This window comes from Pseudophryne corroboree, chromosome 6 (assembly GCF_028390025.1).
Source record: "Pseudophryne corroboree isolate aPseCor3 chromosome 6, aPseCor3.hap2, whole genome shotgun sequence".
Taxonomy (NCBI): Eukaryota; Metazoa; Chordata; class Amphibia; order Anura; family Myobatrachidae; genus Pseudophryne; species Pseudophryne corroboree.
The window spans coordinates 349,424,928-349,443,977 of NC_086449.1; the positions used below are offsets into that span (position 1 = coordinate 349,424,928).

The 19,050-nt window shown below is 47.5% G+C and overlaps 1 protein-coding gene across 5 annotated transcripts in view; it reads left to right on the plus strand.

Moving 5' to 3' along the window:
* The window catches only part of IREB2 (iron responsive element binding protein 2), a 271,408-nt gene that overhangs the window by 196,310 nt on the left and 56,048 nt on the right, over window positions 1–19,050 (plus strand). The gene's annotated exons all lie outside the window — the stretch shown is intronic.

A 19,050-nucleotide genomic window follows, 5' to 3' on the forward strand; every position in this document is an offset into this window, starting at 1 on the left:
TCAATGGACGGGTGATGCCGACTCAAAAAGACATATGGAAGTTTTGCCTTACAAGGGTGAGGTTTTATTTGGGGAAGGTCTCGCGGACCTAGATTCCACAGCTACCGCGGGTAAATCTACCTTTTTACCTTTATGTTCCCCCACAGCAAAAGAAAAAACCGCAATATCAGATGCAGTCCTTTCGGTCGCATAAGTCCAGAAGAGGTCGGGGCTCTTCCTTCCTCGCCAGAGGTAAGGGTAGAGGGAAAAGAATGCCTGCTACGGCTAGTTTCCAGGAGCAGAAGTCCTCCCTGGCTTCTACTAAATCCACCGCATGACGCTGGGGCTCCACTGAGGGAGTCCGCGCCGGTGGGGGCACGTCTTCAGCCAGGTCTGGGTTCAGTCAGACGTGGATCCTTGGGCGATGGAGATTGTATCCCAAGGTTACCCACTGGAATTAGAAGACGTGCCTCCTCGCCGATTTTTTAAATCTGCTTTACCAGCTTCTCCCCCAGAAAGGGAGATAGTTTTAGCTGCAATTCGGAAACTTTGTCAACAACAAGTGATTGTCAAGGTGCCCCTAGTTCAACAGGGGAAGGGGTACTATTCAACCCTGTTTGTGGTCCCGAAACCGGATGGCTCGGTCAGACCCATTCTGAATCTAAAATCCCTAAACCTGTACTTAAAAAAGTTCAAATTTAAGATGGAATCGCTCCGGGCAGTTACCTCCAGCCTGGAGAGGGGGGGGGATTTTATGGTGTCACTAGACATAAAGAATGCATACCTTCATGTCCCCATATATCCCCCTCATCAGGCATACCTGAGATTCGCTGTACAGGACTGTCATTACCAGTTTCAGACGTTGCCGTTTGGGCTTTCCACGAGGATTTTCACCAAGGTAATGGTGGAAATGATGGTGCTCCTGCTCATGCAGGGAGTCACAATTATCCCGTACTTGGGCGATCTCCTGATAAAAGCGAGATTGAGAGATCAATTGCAGAAAAGCGTGTCACTCTCCCTGAGAGTGCTGCAGCAACATGGCTGGATTCTCAATCTACCAAAGTCACAGTTGATTCCAACGACTCGGCTATCTTTCTTAGGCATGATTCTGGACACGGAACAAAGGAGGGTTTTTCTCCCGATGGAAAAAGCCCAGGAACTCCAGAACATGGTCAGAGACCTGTTTAAAACCGAAAAAAGTGTCAGTCCATCAATGCACTCGAGTACTGGGAAAAATGGTGGCGACCTACGAGGCCATCCCCTTCGGCAGGTTTCATGCGAGGACGTTTCAGTGGGACCTTCTGGACAAGTGGTCGGGGTCCCATCTACAAATACATCAGAAAATAAGCCTGTACCCCAGGGCCAGGGTGTCTCTCCTGTGGTGGCTGCAGAGTGCTCACCTTCTCGAAGGTCGCAGGTTCGGCATTCAAGACTGGGTTCTGGTGACCACGGACGCGAGCCTCCGAGGATGGGGAGCAGTCACACAAGGAAAAAATTTTCAGGGACTATGGTCAAGCCAGGAGGCTTGTCTACACATCAACGTACTGGAATTGAGGGCCATATACAACGGCCTACGACAAGCGGAGACTCTTCTTCGCGACCTACCGGTTCTGATTCAATCAGACAACGTCACAGCTGTGGCTTATGTAAACCGCCAAGGCGGGACAAGGAGCAGAGTGGCAATGGCGGAAGCCACCAGGATTCTTCGCTGGGCGGAAAATCACGCAAGCGCTCTGTCAGCAGTCTTCATTCCGGGAATGGACAACTGGGAAGCAGAATTCCTCAGCAGACACGATCTCCATCCAGGAGAGTGGGGACTTCATCAAGAAGTTTTTGCAGAGATAGCAAGTCAGTGGGGACTTCCACAAATAGACATGATGGCGTCACGCCTCAACAAGAAGCTTCAGAGGTATTGTGCCAGGTCAAGGGACCCTCAGGCAGTAGCGGTGGATGCCCTAGTGACACCATGGGTGTTTCAGTTGGTCTATGTGTTCCCTCCTCTTCCGCTCATCTCAAAAATACTGAGAATCATAAGACGAAAAAGAGTTCAGACAATACTCATTGTTCCGGATTGGCCTCGAAGGGCCTGTTATTCAGATCTTCAGGAAATGCTCACAGAAGATCCATGGCCTCTTCCTCTCAGGGAAGACCTATTGCAGCAGGGGCCCTGCGTGTTCCAAGACTTACCGCGGTTACGTTTGACGGCATGGCGGTTGAACACAAGATCCTAGCATGGAAAGGTATTCCAGAGGAAGTCATCCCTACTCTGATTAAGGCTAGGAAGGAGGTGACGGCGAGACATTATCACCGCATCTGGAGGAAGTATGTATCTTGGTGTGAAGCCAAGAATGCTCCTATTGAAGATTTCCATCTGGGCCGTTTTCTCCACTTTCTACAGACAGGAGTGGATATGGGCCTAAAGTTAGGCTCCATTAAGGTACAGATTTCGGCCCTATCAATTTTCTTTAAGAAGGAATTGGCTTCTCTCCCAGAAGTCCAGACTTTTATAAAGGGCGTGCTGCACATCCAGCCTCCTTTTGTGCCCCCAGTGGCACCATGGGACCTTAACGTGGTGTTACAGTTCCTAAAATCTCACTGGTTTGAGCCTCTTCAAACGGTGGATTTAAAATTTCTCACTTGGAAGGTGGTCATATTGTTAGCCTTGGCATCTGCACGGTGGGTGTCCGAATTGGCGGCTTTGTCTCACAAGAGCCCCTATATGATTTTCCATGTGGATAGAGCAGAATTAAGGACTCGTCCTCAATTTTTGCCTAAGGTGGTTTCATCTTTTCATATGAACCAACCTATCGTGGTACCTGTGGCTACGGGTGACTTGGAGGATTCCAAGTCCCTTGATGTAGTCCGGGCCTTAAAGATTTATGTAGCCAGGACGGCTCGGGTTAGGAAAACAGAGGCACTGTTTGTCCTGTATGCAGCCAGCAAGCTTGGCGCTCCTGCTTCTAAACAGACTATTGCTCGCTGGATCTGTAACACGATTCAGCAGGCTCATTTTACGGCTGGATTGCCGTTACCAAATTCGGTAAAGGCCCATTCCACTAGGAAGGTGGGCTCTTCTTCTTGGGCGGCTGCCCGAGGCGTCTCGGCATTACAGCTTTGCCGAGCGGCGACTTGGTCGGGTTCAAACACTTTTTTGCTAAATTCTACAAGTTTGATACCTTGGCTGAGGAGGACCTTATGTTTGCTCAGTCGGTGCTGCAGAGTCATCCACACTCTCCCGCCCGGTCTGGAGCTTTGGTATAATCCCCATGGTCCTTACGGAGTCCCCAGCATCCTCTAGGACGTAAGAGAAAATAAGATTTTAAACCTACCGGTAAATCTTTTTCTCCTAGTCCGTAGAGGATGCTCGGTGCCCGTCCCAGTGCGGACAAAATTCTGCAAGACTTGTATATAGTTATTGCTTACATAAGGGTTATGTTACAGTTTTGATCAGTCTCGGGCTGATGCTGTTTTGTTTCATACTGTTAACTGGTTCATATGTTCCGAGTTGTACGGTGTGGATGGTGTGGGCTGGTTTGTATCTTGCCCTTAGATTAACAAAAATCCTTTCCTCGTACTGTCCGTCTCCTCTGGGCACAGTTCTCTAACTGAGGTCTGGAGGAGGGGCATAGAGGGAAGAGCCAGTGCACACCCATCTAAAGTCTTTAGAGTGCCCATGTCTCCTGCGCAGCCCGTCTATACCCCATGGTCCTTACGGAGTCCCCAGCATCCTCTACGGACTAGGAGAAAAAGATTTACCGGTAGGTTTAAAATCTCATTTCTTTTTCATCCACTAGGGGTCACTGGAGTACTCTTTTAATATGGACGGTTCCGCAGGAAACAAGGCACTGAATAAATAAAATTTGGAACTACTCCTCCCCTCCATATCCCAGAATACCTCAGTGTTTTTTCAGTGCTCACAGAGCAACAAGGCTGTGTGGAGATTATCCACACTTATATGGATTTTTTGATTTTTCTTCTTTTTAACTTTTCCACATCCCTTCCCCCCTTCCAATAGGCGTGGGTCCGGGATAGTGGAAGCTGCTACAAGCAGCTGTGGCGTGTAAGGCCTCTCTAAAAAGAGCTCCCTCACAAACCACGTGCAGGACTACCTGCAGGAAAGGCTGGACGGATCTTACAGAAGAAGCCCCGCTGCCGCCCCGCTGTGTGGGGACACTGATTAGGTGCAAGCCGCCCGCCGCCGCATCCAGCGCCCGCTACCTGGTGACCGCTAAGGAGAGATGCCTCCCGCCGCCCCCGGAGCCGCGCCGGCCACGATCTCCATGCATAGGCGGCTGCAGCCCGCTCCCCGGCTCCCGCGACCGCTTCCCGGCTTCCTCTCCAGCTTGTATGTAAGCCCGGCTCCGTGTAATAGAGAGTGATACACGGAGCACGGAGGGGGGGGGGGGGGGGCACACAGCGAGGGGAGAAGTGTGCTATTAGCAACAGCAGCGCTGCATGTGTATTAGAATAGGCTATTAAGCCTTTTTTTAACAGGATTCACTTATGTTTCTTACACTAAAGGTTTGAATACAACATAAGGATGTTTTTATTTAAATCTCTTGGATAAGTTATAAGTCTGCACTTTGTGTTATACTGTAAGCATGAGGGACATATTTAACCATGCTTCCTGTATTTCCTGTTGTGTTTCCAGAATTTCCTGTACTACATCTCTACTCCATTGAAGGCGCAGGGTTGTAGGGGGATTTTGGGGATCAGGTTTCATATTGTTTGTCTGCATAAGAGTAAAACACCAGCTAAAACTAAAAAGCAGTTTCACTGCAGGGTCTGTAACAGGATCTACCACATGTACAGTATGTTATGTGAATTCAGCTACAAATACAATTTCCGCTCCGGTTGCAAAACCAGTTTCATCCCCGGACCCTCCATTGGTCATGCTTGCAGATGTTCTGGCTGGATTGCAATCAGAATTGGCCGCCACTCGGCAAGAGCGGGAGGCGGCAAGAGCGGAGTCTAGGGTGAGACCACTAGAACTACCGGAGGGGTCTCAGCCTTGCCAAAAGTCCAAGTCCTCTTTGGGTAGAAGGGATAATTTTCATTTGTCTTATAATTTACCAGTGTCTGCTATGTTGCTTTCTGACGATTCTATGCCAGACCTCACTGCGCAGGATGAGGGTGAGGAGGGCGAAGTAGACCAGCAGTCAGATGGTGACGATTTTGACAGCCCGTGCATTGATAATCTCATCAGAGCAGTGCGTCAGTCTCTGAAGTTTACAGAAACTGAGGAGCCTCTGATTCCTCAAGATGGAATCTCTGCGTTCAGTAATTGCAGGTCTAGAGCCACAGGAATTCATGATTGCGCTGGATCTCAAGGATGCGTACTTACACATTCCGATTTGGCCACCTCATCAGAGGTTCTTGAGATTTGCAATACGGCAGAACCATTACCAGTTTCAGGCTTTACCGTTTGGCCTCTCGTCAGCGCCTCGGGTATTCACCAAGGTGATGTCTGTGATGACAGCTCATCTCAGATCCCTAGGAGTGATAATAGTTCCGTACTTAGACGATTTGCTCATCAAAGCTCCGTCTCAACAAATGCTCCTTCAACAGGCGTTGCTAACATACAATGTACTGGTTCACCACGGTTGGATTGTCAACTAATAGAAATCACACCTAATTCCGTCTCAACGACTTCAATTCCTAGGTATAATTCTCGATACGGTAAATCAAAGAATTTACCTACCAGAACAGAAAGTATAGGTCATTCGTCATCTGGTACAATTAGTGCTCAAGCCACGCACAGTCTCGGTTCATTTGTGCATTCGCCTCTTAGGCACAATGGTGGAAGATTTCACTCACGTCCTTTTCAACTGGATGTGCTCGCACAGTGGTCGGGCTCGCATCTGCAGATTCACCGCAGGGTGAGGTTGTCGCCACGGACCAGAGTGTCTCTACTCTGGTGGCTCAAAGTACAGAATCTAACCACAGGGAAACGGTTCGGCGCCTGGAATTGGATAATTCTCAATGCAGACGCAAGTCTCAGAGGTTGGGGAGCTGTAGTTCAAAATTATCAGCTCCAGGGTCTCTGGGCGGATCACGAAAGATTGCTGTCTATAAATGTCCTGGAACTCCGGGCAATTTACAATGCGCTACGACAAGCAGTGCACATGCTTCGGTCTCAGACTGTTCAGGTGCAGTCAGACAATGCGACGGCGGTCGCATACATCAACAAACAAGGAGGAACGAAAAGCCGCATGGCAATGCGGGAAGTAGCTCGAATCCTCAATTGGGCCGAGTATCACCAAGTGATATTGTCGGCAGTATTCATTCCGGGAGTGGACAACTGGGAGGCGGATTATCTCAGCCATCGGGATTTTCATCCAGGAGAATGGGCATTAAATCCAGAGGTGCTTCACATGCTTGTCCAGAGGTGGGGTCACCCTCAAGTGGACCTGATGGCATCTCGCCACAATCATCAAACGCCCCAGTACGTGTCCAGAACGAGATATCCAAAGGCAGTGGCGGTGGATGCTCTCACAATCACGTGGCCATACAGCCTCGTGTATCTGTTTCCACCGTTTCCGCTGCTCCCCCTGTTGCTAAAACGGATCAAAAGAGAGTCCGTCACAGTCATACTAGTGGCGCCTCATTGGCCTCGGAGAGCTTGGTTCTCGGATCTCCGCGGACAACTCGCAGACGATCCTTGGCCGCTCCCACTGCGTTCGGACCTGTTACAACAGGGTCCGTTCCTTTACCCCGATTTTAGCGCGGCTGCGTTTGACAGGGTGGCTGTTGAGACGGCCCTCTTAAGAAGAGAGAGCATTCCAGAATCAGTTATACCAACCATATTACGAGCTAGGAAACCGGTTACGGCAGCCCATTATTACAGAATTTGGCGTGCCTATATAGGTTGGTGTGAAGCTCGGAAGTTTCCAACTTCATCTTTCAAGTTATCCCGTCTTTTGTTATTTCTACAGATGGGGTTAGATGGAGGTCTGCGTTTATCCACACTAAAAGTGCAGATATCTGCGTTGTCAATTTACTTTCAGAGAAGATTGGCTCTATTGCCGTCGGTACACACTTTTCTGCAAGGTGTCCTCAGAGTACAGCCTCCATTCACTCCACCTACTGCGCCATGGGACTTGAATCTGGTTTTAGATTTCTTACAGTCTTCATATTTTGAAGATATAATTATTGAAAAAACCTATACTGATAAATCAGTATAATTTTCTCTCCGGGCGCTTTAACAGAGTTGTTTTCCCAAAGCGGCTGTTAAATAAAGGTGATAGTCAGTCACCATATAGAACAAAACAAAACAATAAATAAACAGCGCTAACAGGTGTTGGTATTAAATAAATAAAATTTAATATAATCAAATTAGTAAAATAAACACATATTAAAATCAAAACAAGCCTCATAAGCCAGTGATACGACCAAACGGTATTTCTGTGGACTCTAAAAAGGCCAAGTGATGGTAGAATCGTTCCAATGCTTTATAATATCATATCCTGCACGGATAACCATAAGATAATTACCAGATCCTGGGTGGAAGGTAGCAGGGTATTCCACCTAGCGCGGTAATGATGATTCTGTCCTGCGCAATTGGAATTGGTGGTTCTCCCTTTTTGTTAAATGTCCACATGCATGGATCGGTCTCTGGATAGATGTATATTGGATGGGTCAGAGCTCTGAAGACCACTGCGGGTCATCCCAAACATTTGTATCCAATTTTATGGCAAGATGATGGATGATATATACCATAAGTTCTCTGGCCTTAGCGATGTCCTGGTCATAGGCTGGCAACCTAACGCGTTTCACTGTCTGTTTGGCAGCTTTATCAAAGGCGATGTACTAGAGGCTTACTTCCCCTTATATAGGCTTATGAGGCTTGTTTTGATTTTAATATGTGTTTATTTTACTAATTTGATTATATTAAATTTTATTTATTTAATACCAACACCTGTTAGCGCTGTTTATTTATTGTTTTGTTTTGTTCATATTTTGAACCCTTACAACAAGTGGATATTAAGTTTCTCACTTGGAAAACAATTTTTCTCCTAGCCTTGGCTTCGGCAAGGCGTGTTTTGGATTTGGGTGCCTTGTCATGCAAGCCACCGTATTTAGTGTTTCATGATGACAGAGCGGAACTTCGGACGAATCCCGCTTTCCTACCAAAAGTAGTGTCCTCTTTTCACATCAATCAACCAATAGTAGTTCCTGTGTTAACAGGAGATTCTGAAACCTTGGATGTGGTACGCACACTACGCGTTTATGATCCCGAACGTCTACAGTTCATAAGACGGATACGTTGTTTGTTTTCAACGATGCTGCCAAGATGGGTTGGCCAGCTTCTAAGCAGACCTTATCCAGATGGATAAAACTGACCATACGTCAGGCTTACCTTCATGCTCGGTTACAGCCACCTACATCAGTAACAGCTCATTCCACACGTTCTGTGGGAACGTCATAGGCAGCTGGTCGTGGAGCTTCTACGACACAGCTTTGCCGTGCGGCTACATGGTCTTCAGTGCACATGTTTGTGCGCTTTTACAAGTTTGATACTTTTGCGGCATCAGCATCTAGCTTTGGCCGCGTAGTGTTACAGGTGCCAAACAGCTCTCCCGCCCAGGGGGGAAACTTTGGTACGTCCCAAGAGTACTCCAGTGACCCCTAGTGGATGAAAAAGAAAATATGATTTTGGTACTTACCAGGTAAATCCTTTTCTTTGAATCCATAGGGGGCACTGGACGCCCACCCAGAACAGTTTTTCCTGGTTTGTGGTAAGTTCAGGGGATCTTATGGTAACACACTCTCACCGACTGGTTCAAATTATCAAGTTCTATCGGTTATGGTGTCAACTGTTAGTTGTCAGTAACGTTATGTTTCAACTTTATTGTTGTCCGTTTTGTTATATGTAATTCTCCATTGTCAACCTCTCTATAGCTCCTGTTCGGCTCAGTAAAAAAACACTGAGGTACTCTGGGATATGGAGGGGAGGAGTAGTTCCAAATTTAATTTATTCAGTGCCTTGTTTCCTGCGGAACCGTCCATATCCCAAGAGTACTCCAGTGCCCCCTATGGATTCAAAGAAAAGGATTTACCTGGTAAGTACCAAAATCCTATTTTTTCCCTCCTCATCATGCTTTCCTGAGGTTCACGGTGCAGGATTGTCATTACCAATTTCAAGCGTTGCCGTTTGGGCTTTCCACGGCCTCGAGAGTGTTCTCCAAGGTAATGGCAGAGATGATGTCCTCCTTCGCAAGCAGGGGGTCACAATTATCCCGTACTTGGACGATCTCCTGATAAAGGTGAGGTCCAAGGAACAGTTGTTACGAAATGTGGATCTCTCTCTGTCGATTCTGCGGCATAACGGTTGGATGCTAAATTTGCCAAAGTCTCAGTTGATCCCGACCACTCGGCTGTCCTTCCTGGGCATGGTCCTGGACACGGATATACAGAAGGTGTTTCTTCCAGAGATCAAAGCTCTGGAAATCCAGACCATGGTCAGGGAGCTTCTGAGGCCGTCCAGAGTGTCGATTGATCAATGCACTCGGGTACTAGGGAAGATGGTTGCGGCTTACAAAGCCATTCCGTTTGGCAGGTTTCATGCCCGGGTGTTTCAGTGGGATCTACTGAAAAAATGGTCCGTGTCTCACCTGCACATGCACCGGAAAATAAGTCTATCTTCCAGGGCCAGGATTTCGCTCCTGTGGTGGCTGCAAGGCTCTCACCTTCTAGAGGGGTGCCGATTCGGAATCCAGAACTGGGTCCTGCTGACAACAAATGCAAGTCTCCGAGGCTGGGGCACGGTCACGCAAGGAAGAAATTTCCAGAGAAAAATGGTCAAGCCAGGAATCTTGTCTCCACATAAATGTTCTCGAGTTGCGAGCCATTTACAACGGCCTGCTGCAAGCACAGAACCTTCTTCAGGGTCTCCCTGTCCTGATCCAGTCGGACAACATAACAGCGGTGGCGTACGTAAACCGCTAAGGCGGGAAAAGGAGCAGGGTGTCTGTGGACGAGGCCACAAGAATCCTACGCTGGGCGGAAAAGCACGTGAGCGCTCTGTCAGCAGTCTTCCTCCCGGGTGTGGACAACTGGGAAGCAGACTTCCTCAGCAGACACGATCTCCATCCGGGAGAGTGGGCTCTTCATCAAGAGGTATTTGCAGAATTGACAAAGCGTTGGGGAATTCCTCTGATAGACATGATGGCGTCTCGCCTCAACAAGAAGCTTCCGAGGTATTGTTCCAGGTCAAGGGACCCCCAAGCCAGTGCAGTGGACGCCCTGGTGACTCCCTGGGTGTTTCAGTCGGTGTATGTGTTACCTCCGCTTCCTCTCATTCCGAAGGTGCTGAGGATCGTAAGACGAACAAGGGTTCAGGCGATACTCGTCGTTCCAGATTGGCCACGGAGGGCCTGGTATCCGGATCTTCAAGAATTACTAGTGGAAGATCCCTGGCCGCTTCCTCTAAGAGAGGACCTGTTGTTGCAGGGGCGTGTTTCCAGACTTACCGCGGCTGCGTTTGATGCCGTGGAAGTTTTGCGCCAAATCTTAGCACGGAAGGGTATTCCCGGGGAGGTCATCCCCACTCTCCTTAAAGCTAGGAAGGAGGTTACGGCAAAACATTATCACCGTATTTGGAGGAAATATGTTTCATGGTGTGAGACCAAAGCAGCTCCGGCGGAGGAGTTTCACTTGGGTCGGTTCCTCCATTTTTTGCAGGCAGGCGTAGATGCAGGCCTGAAATTGGGTTCCATAAAAGTGCAGATTTCGGCTTTATCTATTTTCTTTCAGAAAGAATTGGCCGCCCTTCCCGAGGTTCAGACTTTTGCGAAGGGAGTGCTGCATATCCACCCTCCATTTGTGCCGCCGGTGGCGCCATGGGATCTTGAAGTGGTCTTGCAGTTCCTTATGTCTCACTGATTTGAACCTTTGCGTAAGGTTGAGTTAAAGTTTCTCACTTGGAAAGTGGTCATGCTTTTGGCTCTGGCTTCGGCTAGGCGAGTGTCAGAGTTGGCGGCCTTGCCTTCCAAGAGCCCTTATTTGATCTTCCATTCGGATAGAGCGGAATTGAGGACTCGTCAGCAGTTCCTGCCGAAGGTGGTTTCTCCGTTTCACATTAACCAACTGATTGTGGTGCCTGTGGCTATAGATGCTGTGGCGGTTCCAAAGTCTCTCGATGTTGTAAGAGCTTTGAAAATTTGTCGCCAGAACGGCTCTTACCAGGAAAACTGAGGCTTTGTTTGTCCTGTATGCTTCCAACAAGATTGGAAATCCTGCTTCTAAACAAACTATTGCTCGCTGGATTTGTAATACGATTCAGCAGGCTCATTCTTCGGCTGGGCTACCGTTGCCGAAGTCGGTAAAGGCCCATTCTACTAGGAAGGTGGGCTCTTCTTGGGCGGCTGCCCGAGGGGGTCTCGGCACTTCAGCTTTGCCGAGCAGCTACGTGGTCCGGTTCAAACACATTTGCTAAGTTTTACAAGTTTGATACCCTGGCTGATAAGGACCTCATGTTTGCTCAATCGGTGCTGCAGAGTCGTCCGCACTCTCCCGCCCGGTCTGGAGCTTTGGTATAGACCCCATGGTCCTTTTGGAGTCCCCAGCATCCTCTAGGACGTAAGAGAAAATAGGATTTTAATACCTACCGGTAAATCCTTTTCTCCTAGTCCGTAGAGGATGCTGGGCGCCCATACCAGTGCGGACTGTTACTTGCAGTTGTAGTATTACTGGTTGTATCTGTTTACACATGGGTTGTGTATTTGGTTATTCAGCTTGTTGCTGTTGTTAGTTCATATGGTTATCTGGTGTCATACTACTCCAGTTGTACGGTATGTTGTGGTGTGGGCTGGTATGTTTCTCGCCCTTTGTTTAAACAAAAATCCTTTCCTCGAAATGTCCGTCTCTCCTGGGCACAGTTCCTATAACTGAGGTCTGGAGGAGGGGCATGGAGGGAGGAGCCAGTTCACACCCAGTTTAGGTATTTATAGTGTGCCCAAGCTCCTGCGGATCCCGTCTATACCCCATCGTCCTTTTGGAGTCCCCAGCATCCTCTACGGACTAGGAGAAAAGGATTTACCGGTAGGTATTAAAATCCTATTTTATTTCTCCTGCAGGGTTCACAGGTTATCCACAGGATAAACATTCTGATATGAGGTAGCGACAGCGGATTGGCACCAACGATCAAAGCTTTCGGCCTCCCAGAATGCAACGGGCCAGTCCCCTATATCCCCGCCTCCTGGCTCAGGCAATTCAGTTTTTTGTTTGGTGCGGCAGGAGCCAGACCATGGTCAGTGGGCTGCTGGTTTTTAGCAGCCATAATCTTTTTATTATTTTATTTTTGTAGTCTTACTCTTTTTTTTTTTTTCCTAGCGATCTTTCTAAAAAAGCATCTTATACGTACCTTTATAAAGAGTCGCTCCAATAACTCCCCGCTTGGTTGCGACGCTTACCCACGTGTACAGTGCTGTTTCAGTGGGCGTCTGTGCAGGATGTACTAGTAAGTCCAGCAGACGTTACCAGGCTGTGGCCGGAGCACAGGGAGAAGGTATGGCATCGGTTCCGCTTAGCAGGGAAAGCGCGAGACACAGCTGCACTGTTTCGGGATGGAGACTACCAAACAGTCGCTGATGCAGCTGCCCCCTCGGGTGCACCAGTGCTAGGCCTCAGGGATCATAGGCTCCAGGGGTAGTATGAGGCCAAGATCCCTGGGGTTAATGTCAGCAGTGGGGATTAAGACTCTCCCCTGGTAGCCCCATTCCCCGGTTCATGACCAGTTTCCTCCAAGTTTCCCGCCGTGAACTGATTTCCCGCTTCCGTCTGAGACGCTGTGTATCTAAAAGGACCCAGTCGCAGCATAGGAGGCTGTATGACTGAGGCGTTGGTGTTCACTTGGGCGTCTGTGTTCACTGTAGGTTCTCGGGGCGGTTGTGTACACTAATAGCGTATGGATCCACTCAGCGTTCGTTAACGTTTTGATCGATCCTGGAAGCGGGGTGAAGTCTCCGTGTATCCCACTCTCCTGAGCTGGGTGATACAGCACTAAGTCTCTATCTACCATTGAGTACAAATAGTTGGATGAGTGCCTGATGCATATGAGTCTGTAAATTATTGCTGCTGTTTCTTTCGCTGTGCGACTGAATACGTTTAAAGTCCTAGTTAAGGTAATGCAGTAATAGGGTTCTCCTACATTCTTGAAATGTATCTGTAGTTGAATATGTGCTCATATTGCTTATTATACTAATGTATAACCTGTGACTGATAGCTGGTGTGATTGCTGACTTTACTATTTTCTGTCAGTTTCAAAGCAGGGATGGATCGGATTGTATGTCACTTTAACAAGTTTTAAAGTGATTTCAGTCACAAATTGTGTAGTTAACACTGTACAGGTGTGTGGTAAGAGAGGCAAGGGTGAGGAGGATAACAGCACCAACACTCATTTCATGGTTGTCTTGCAAAGCTGGGTTAACCTCTCAGGATTTGGTTCAAAATGGGTTATGTGGAAACTGTTTTAGATTTCATCAAAGCCTCCTGAATAAACCAAGGCAGGTACAGGTTCAAATGGAACCCCCATGGACTACGTTTGCAATGACATCCAGTAAAGCTGAGCAGATAATGCCAGCTCCTATACCAGGGATAGGTTACCCTATTAACCCTTACATGCAACATTCCACCTTGGGTTTATCACATCCAGTACAGGAATCTGCAGCCTTTCATCAAAAACAGGCTGAAAGGCAGATGGAAAGTAAATTGCATAGACATGAAACAACATCTTCACAGTCTACACATGTTTCAGATGCGGACTCGTCGGAGGATGAAGACTCATCGCACTCCGGGTCTGCATACAGAAATGAAGATGAAGTTCTTATCTCAGTGGACATACCTAAGCTAATTAGTGCTATGAAAGCCATTCTATCCTTAGAGGAAGCAGCAGAGCCTTTGTTAAAATCTTAGGCACCTGTGTTTAAACGTCCCAAAATAGTTAGGACTGAATTTCCTGGGTCAGAACAGCAGACGGAAATTATGCAAGAGGCTTGGGTAACACCCAGTAAGAAGTTTAGAATTCCAAGGAAATGGAATTCCCATTATCCGCTTCCGGCTGAGGACTGTTTAAAAAGGGAGGTGGCTCCCAAAGTAGATAAGCATGTCATTCGATTGGTGCGAAAATCTACATTACCTCTGCCTTTAACATCATTAAATGATGTCACGAATAGGAGAATAGATGGTTTTCCAGAAACCATTTTCTCCTTGTCTGGAGCAATCATAAATCCAGCCATGGCTTCAGCCTGGATGGCAAAAGCAGTGGCTGCCTGGACTAATGCATTGGAGGATGATCTTTCATCGGCATCTAAAGAGCAAAAATCCCATGTTGCACATATCAAACAGGCGGCTATTTTTATGGAAGAAGCAGCCTTGGATATGGGTACAATTTCCTCAACAGTAGCAGCTCGCAGCGGTTTGGCTATGTACAGTACATGGAAAGCTGACTCAGAATCCAAGAAGGTTCTGGAGTCTTTGCCTTTTACTGGAGATATTCTTTTTGGTAAAGAATTAAACAGTATTTTGGAGTCAGAAGCAGACTCCAGGAAAGTGAAGTTTCCTTCCACACACAAATCCAAGCCTAGATGTCCAGCATTTCTGCCCTTTCGGACTCAAGGAAAAGCAAAAGGAAATGGTTATGGGAAATACTCTCAATCTGACAAGTCTGGTAAGACTAAAAAGCATTGGGCTACCAGAGGGCCTGCTTCCCAGTCAGAAGATAAGCCATCAGCCTGATGGTGCGGGCCTCCACCTGGGAGACCCCAGGGTGGGAGGCCATCTTCATTTTGCACAGATCTGGCAGCAGTCTACCACAGATGCCTGGGTGCAAGAAGCGGTATCTCACAGTTATGCGTTTGCTTTCAAGAAACACCCTCCTTAGTTTTTTTTCGTACCAGCCCGTCTTCAGTGGTAACGAAGGCCAGGGCTTTGCAAGAGGCAGTTCAGAAGTTGTTTCAGTCAGGAGTGATAATTCCAGTTCCTCCTGCACAACGAGAACCAGGTTTTTATTCCAACCTGTTTCTAGTCCAGACGCCAAATGGGTTGTTCCGGCCCATACTCAATCTCAAAGTGCTGAACAAGTACATTTGGGTGCCTCCGTTTCATATGGAGACTTTACGTTCCATTATTTTAGCCATGGAGCCAGAGGATTTTATGGTATCCCTGGATATCCAGGCTGCTTACCTAAACGTTCCTATAGCACTGTCCCATCAGCGCTATCTCAGGTTTGCTATCCTGCAGCAACATTTTCAGTTTCAGGCCCTACCGTTTGGACTGGCCACAGCTCCCAGAGTATTCACCAAAATTATGGTGGTAATGGCAGCTTATCCGTCAGCAGAGGATAAGGATTTTTCCATACCTCGACGACTTATTAATCCTGGCACAATTCTTGCTTTAGTGTCATCTGCAACAGACAATAGCCTGTTTGCAGAGACACGGTTGGCTCATAAATTGGGCAAAGTCGGAACCTGGTTCCATCACAATGGATGACTCACTTGGGGGCTATGTTGGATTCAGGTCTTCAGAGAGTAATTTTAACTCGGAACAAAATATCCAAAATTCTGTCAAGGATTCAGGAGCTGCTACACAGTCAAATGATATTGATGGTGTCGACATGGTGGAGTATGCTCAGATCCACTCGAGGCCTCAGCAACGTCTGATCCTTACCATATGGACAGACTATGGTCCTTCCTCTGAAAGTAAGGTGGCTACAGACATCCCATCTGGACAAAGGGAGACCCTTATGTATATCAGATTGGTAAATTTTGACAACAGATGCCAGTCTTCAGGGCTGGAGAGCAATGCCGGGAAGAAGTTGCTTCCAAGGACAGTGGACCAAGGAAGAAAGTTGCCTGCCAATAAATATATTGGAACTTCAGGCCATTTATATGGCACTCATTCAGGCAAAGGACATTCTTCAAGGGAAACCAGTTCAAATTCACTCGGACAATGCAACAACAGTAGCGTACCTCAATCATCAAGGAGGAACTTGCAGCCAAAAAGCAATGAAGGAGGTAAGCCACACGTTAAGGTGGGTAGAACTTTATCATCCAGCCTTGTCCGCAGTGTTTATTGCGGGAGTCCTAAACTAGAAAGCCAATTTTCTCAGTCGACGCGCCATTCATGCAAACAAATGAGTTTTACACCCCGAGGCCTTCCAGACTCTGGTAGACAAGTGGGGGTTACCGTCAAAACAACAAAGTTGCCACGTACGGGTCATAAACAAAGGATCCCAGAGCGACCTTTGTGGGTGCCCTGTTAGTGAGGTTGGAATTTCGTCTGGCCTATGTGTTTCCACCAATCGCCCTGTTGCCCAGGGTGATGCAAAAGGTAAAACAAGGAAAGGGCGCCGGGATTAGAATAGCTTTGACTTGGCCCAGAAGACATTGGTACACAGATCTGCAGAGTCTGTCGATGGATGCTCCATTTCTACTCCGTCTATGTCCAGATATACTGTCACAGGGTCCTTGCTATTACAAGCACCTGGATCGATTGCGTTTGATGGCGTGGCTCTTGAGACTTCCGTTCTGAAAGCAAGGGGATTCTCACAACAGTTAATTCAAACAATGCTCAGAGCAAGGAAACCATCCACAGCTCGCATTTATCACCGAATATGGAAAGCCTACATTCAATGGTGCAGTGACAGAATATTTGAGCCAAGGTCTTTCAGAGTTTCCAGAGTCCTAGCATTCCTTCAGGCAGGAATGGACAAAGGTCAACGGGTGGCTTGCTTGAGAGTGCAGGTGTCAGCATTGACTGTCTGGTTCCAAAAGAAAATTGCTAACCTACAGGATGTTCACACTTTCTTCCAGGGAATGCTTCACATCCAACCTCCTTTTGTTCCTCCTGCAGTGCCTTGGGATTTAAGTTTAGTCCTAAAGGTGCTTCAAGTTGCTCCATTTGAACCACTAAAGTAAGTGGATCTTAAATGGTTGACAGCTAAAGCTCTCGTTCTACTGGCTATTGCTTCAGCTACTAGAGTTTCAGATCTAGGGGCATTATTATGTCGCCATCCTTGTCTGATTTTTCATCCAGATAGAGTGGTTCTTAGAACCAAATCTGTTATCTTCCTAAGGTGGTGTCTAAATTCCACCTTAACAAAGAAATTGTTGTTCCAACTTTCCAAGAGCCGGACCTTTCTGCGGGAGATGCATCATTGGACTTAGTCCGGGCCTTAAGTATCTACGTGGATCGTACCAGTGCCACCTTAAAGACACACTCTCTCTTTGGGGCTAATTCAGACCTGATTGCTGCTGTGCGATCAGGTCGGAACTGGTCAGGTCGGAACTGGTCAGGTCTGTGCAATCAGGTCTGAACAGCAGCGATCAGGTCTGAACTGCGCATGCCAGACAGCCGACTGCTGTCTTAGCCCTGCGATCGCCTCTGCCTGATTGACAGGCAGATGCGGTCACTGGGCGCGAGTGGGCGGGCCGGTGGCATTTGGCCGCAGTTTAGGGCGCGCGGTTGGGCCACTGCAACCCGAGCAGCGACGAGTAGCTCGCTGCCAGCGCGCAGGAGCTGCGCTGGTGGGGAGCTACTCTACCAGTACAAAAGCTGCTTTTGTACTTGTGCAATGGGGCAGGGCCTGACATGCGGGGTGGACTAGCCCTGTGCTGGACGTCCCCCCGCATGTCAGGGAAGCTGATCGTAGATGTGCTAAATTTAGCACATCTACGATCAGGTCTGAATCACCACCTTTGTTCTCTACGGATTTCACAAGAGAGGATGGCCTGCTGACAAGCAGACACTGGGTAGGTGGCTTCGGATGACTATTTCAGAAGCATATTTTCAAGCTGATCATTAGCCCTGTTGCGGCTAATGTCTCTGCTCACTCTACTTGTAAGGTACAGTAGGTCCGTCATGGGCAACACAACGTGGTGCTTCAGCTGAACAGATATGTTAAGCAGCCACATGGTCTTCCATTAACACATTCATTAGACATTATGCCATTGATACCTTGTATTTTGTATGTGGAAGGCCTCCTGAGCCTGGGATAGCTGCTAGGGAGGGAGCGGAGAACACGCTGAGCTGCTGAAACCTGGAGCACAGGCAGCAAAATGCATTTAGTGGCCCTCGGACTTCACTGAGTTTTTTTTTTTTATGTGGCCCACACTGTCTTAAAGGTTGGAGACCCCTGCTCTATGCTTTGGAGGGAATTCAATTGTGGGTGAAGACATCCACCCAGTCAAATCAGTGCGGAAACAGCTGCACTTTATGGCAACCCAAACTCACACAAAACTGCTCGCTCCCTCAACGGGTACTGAGGACTTTTGTGCAAATTCGGGATTCGCGTGGTCAGAGGGTGCAAGCTGTGGTGCTGTTGACTGCGTTTCAACGCCATCACAGCAGCTGTTCATACCCTTTACCCTTAATTGAATTCTACCCTTTGAAAGTTAAAAACGGCAAAGACTGACCACTCTAACTCACACAATCCCCTAGCTAGTATCAGAAAAGTGGATTTAAGTTTAGGTAACACGTATAAATAGAACATGCAAGCTCTCTGTTTATCCTTTGTCCCAGTGGTGAAGGAACATACCATCGGTCTGCTGTTATGTTATGGGTGCCTGAGAGAAGGATGCAATGGTAAATTAAATTTAATACGATTTATTTTCTAATGTCCATAACCTAAAACAATATTTCTTGTACTATGTAGGCAAAAGGAAGCATGGTCATGAAAAAGCAGTTATTGCTTGGGAAACTGACAAAATCATTGTTCAGGAAGGCACATGGTACCAGCCAGACATGAACTGAAATGGTTAGAAGGGGGGTAAAATAAATAAATAAATGAACTAGCCCAGTGGTTCCCAAATTTTGAGTCACAGCACCCTAGAGTATCAGAACGTTTCTCACTGCACCCCTAGACCAACAGTTTCTTATTGAGAAATTAAAAAAATAAATATATTAAATTAAGTAAATTGTGTTTTATATGTCACCCTTAGGGTCAGTTATGTGGTGAGGGACAGGATTCACTTGTCCATATAAAGTTTTGTTATGGTCAGTTACATTGACCATAAATAATTTATATTGGTCCTGGACCACCAATCGGAGGCACCCCTGCAGTTGTTCTGAGGC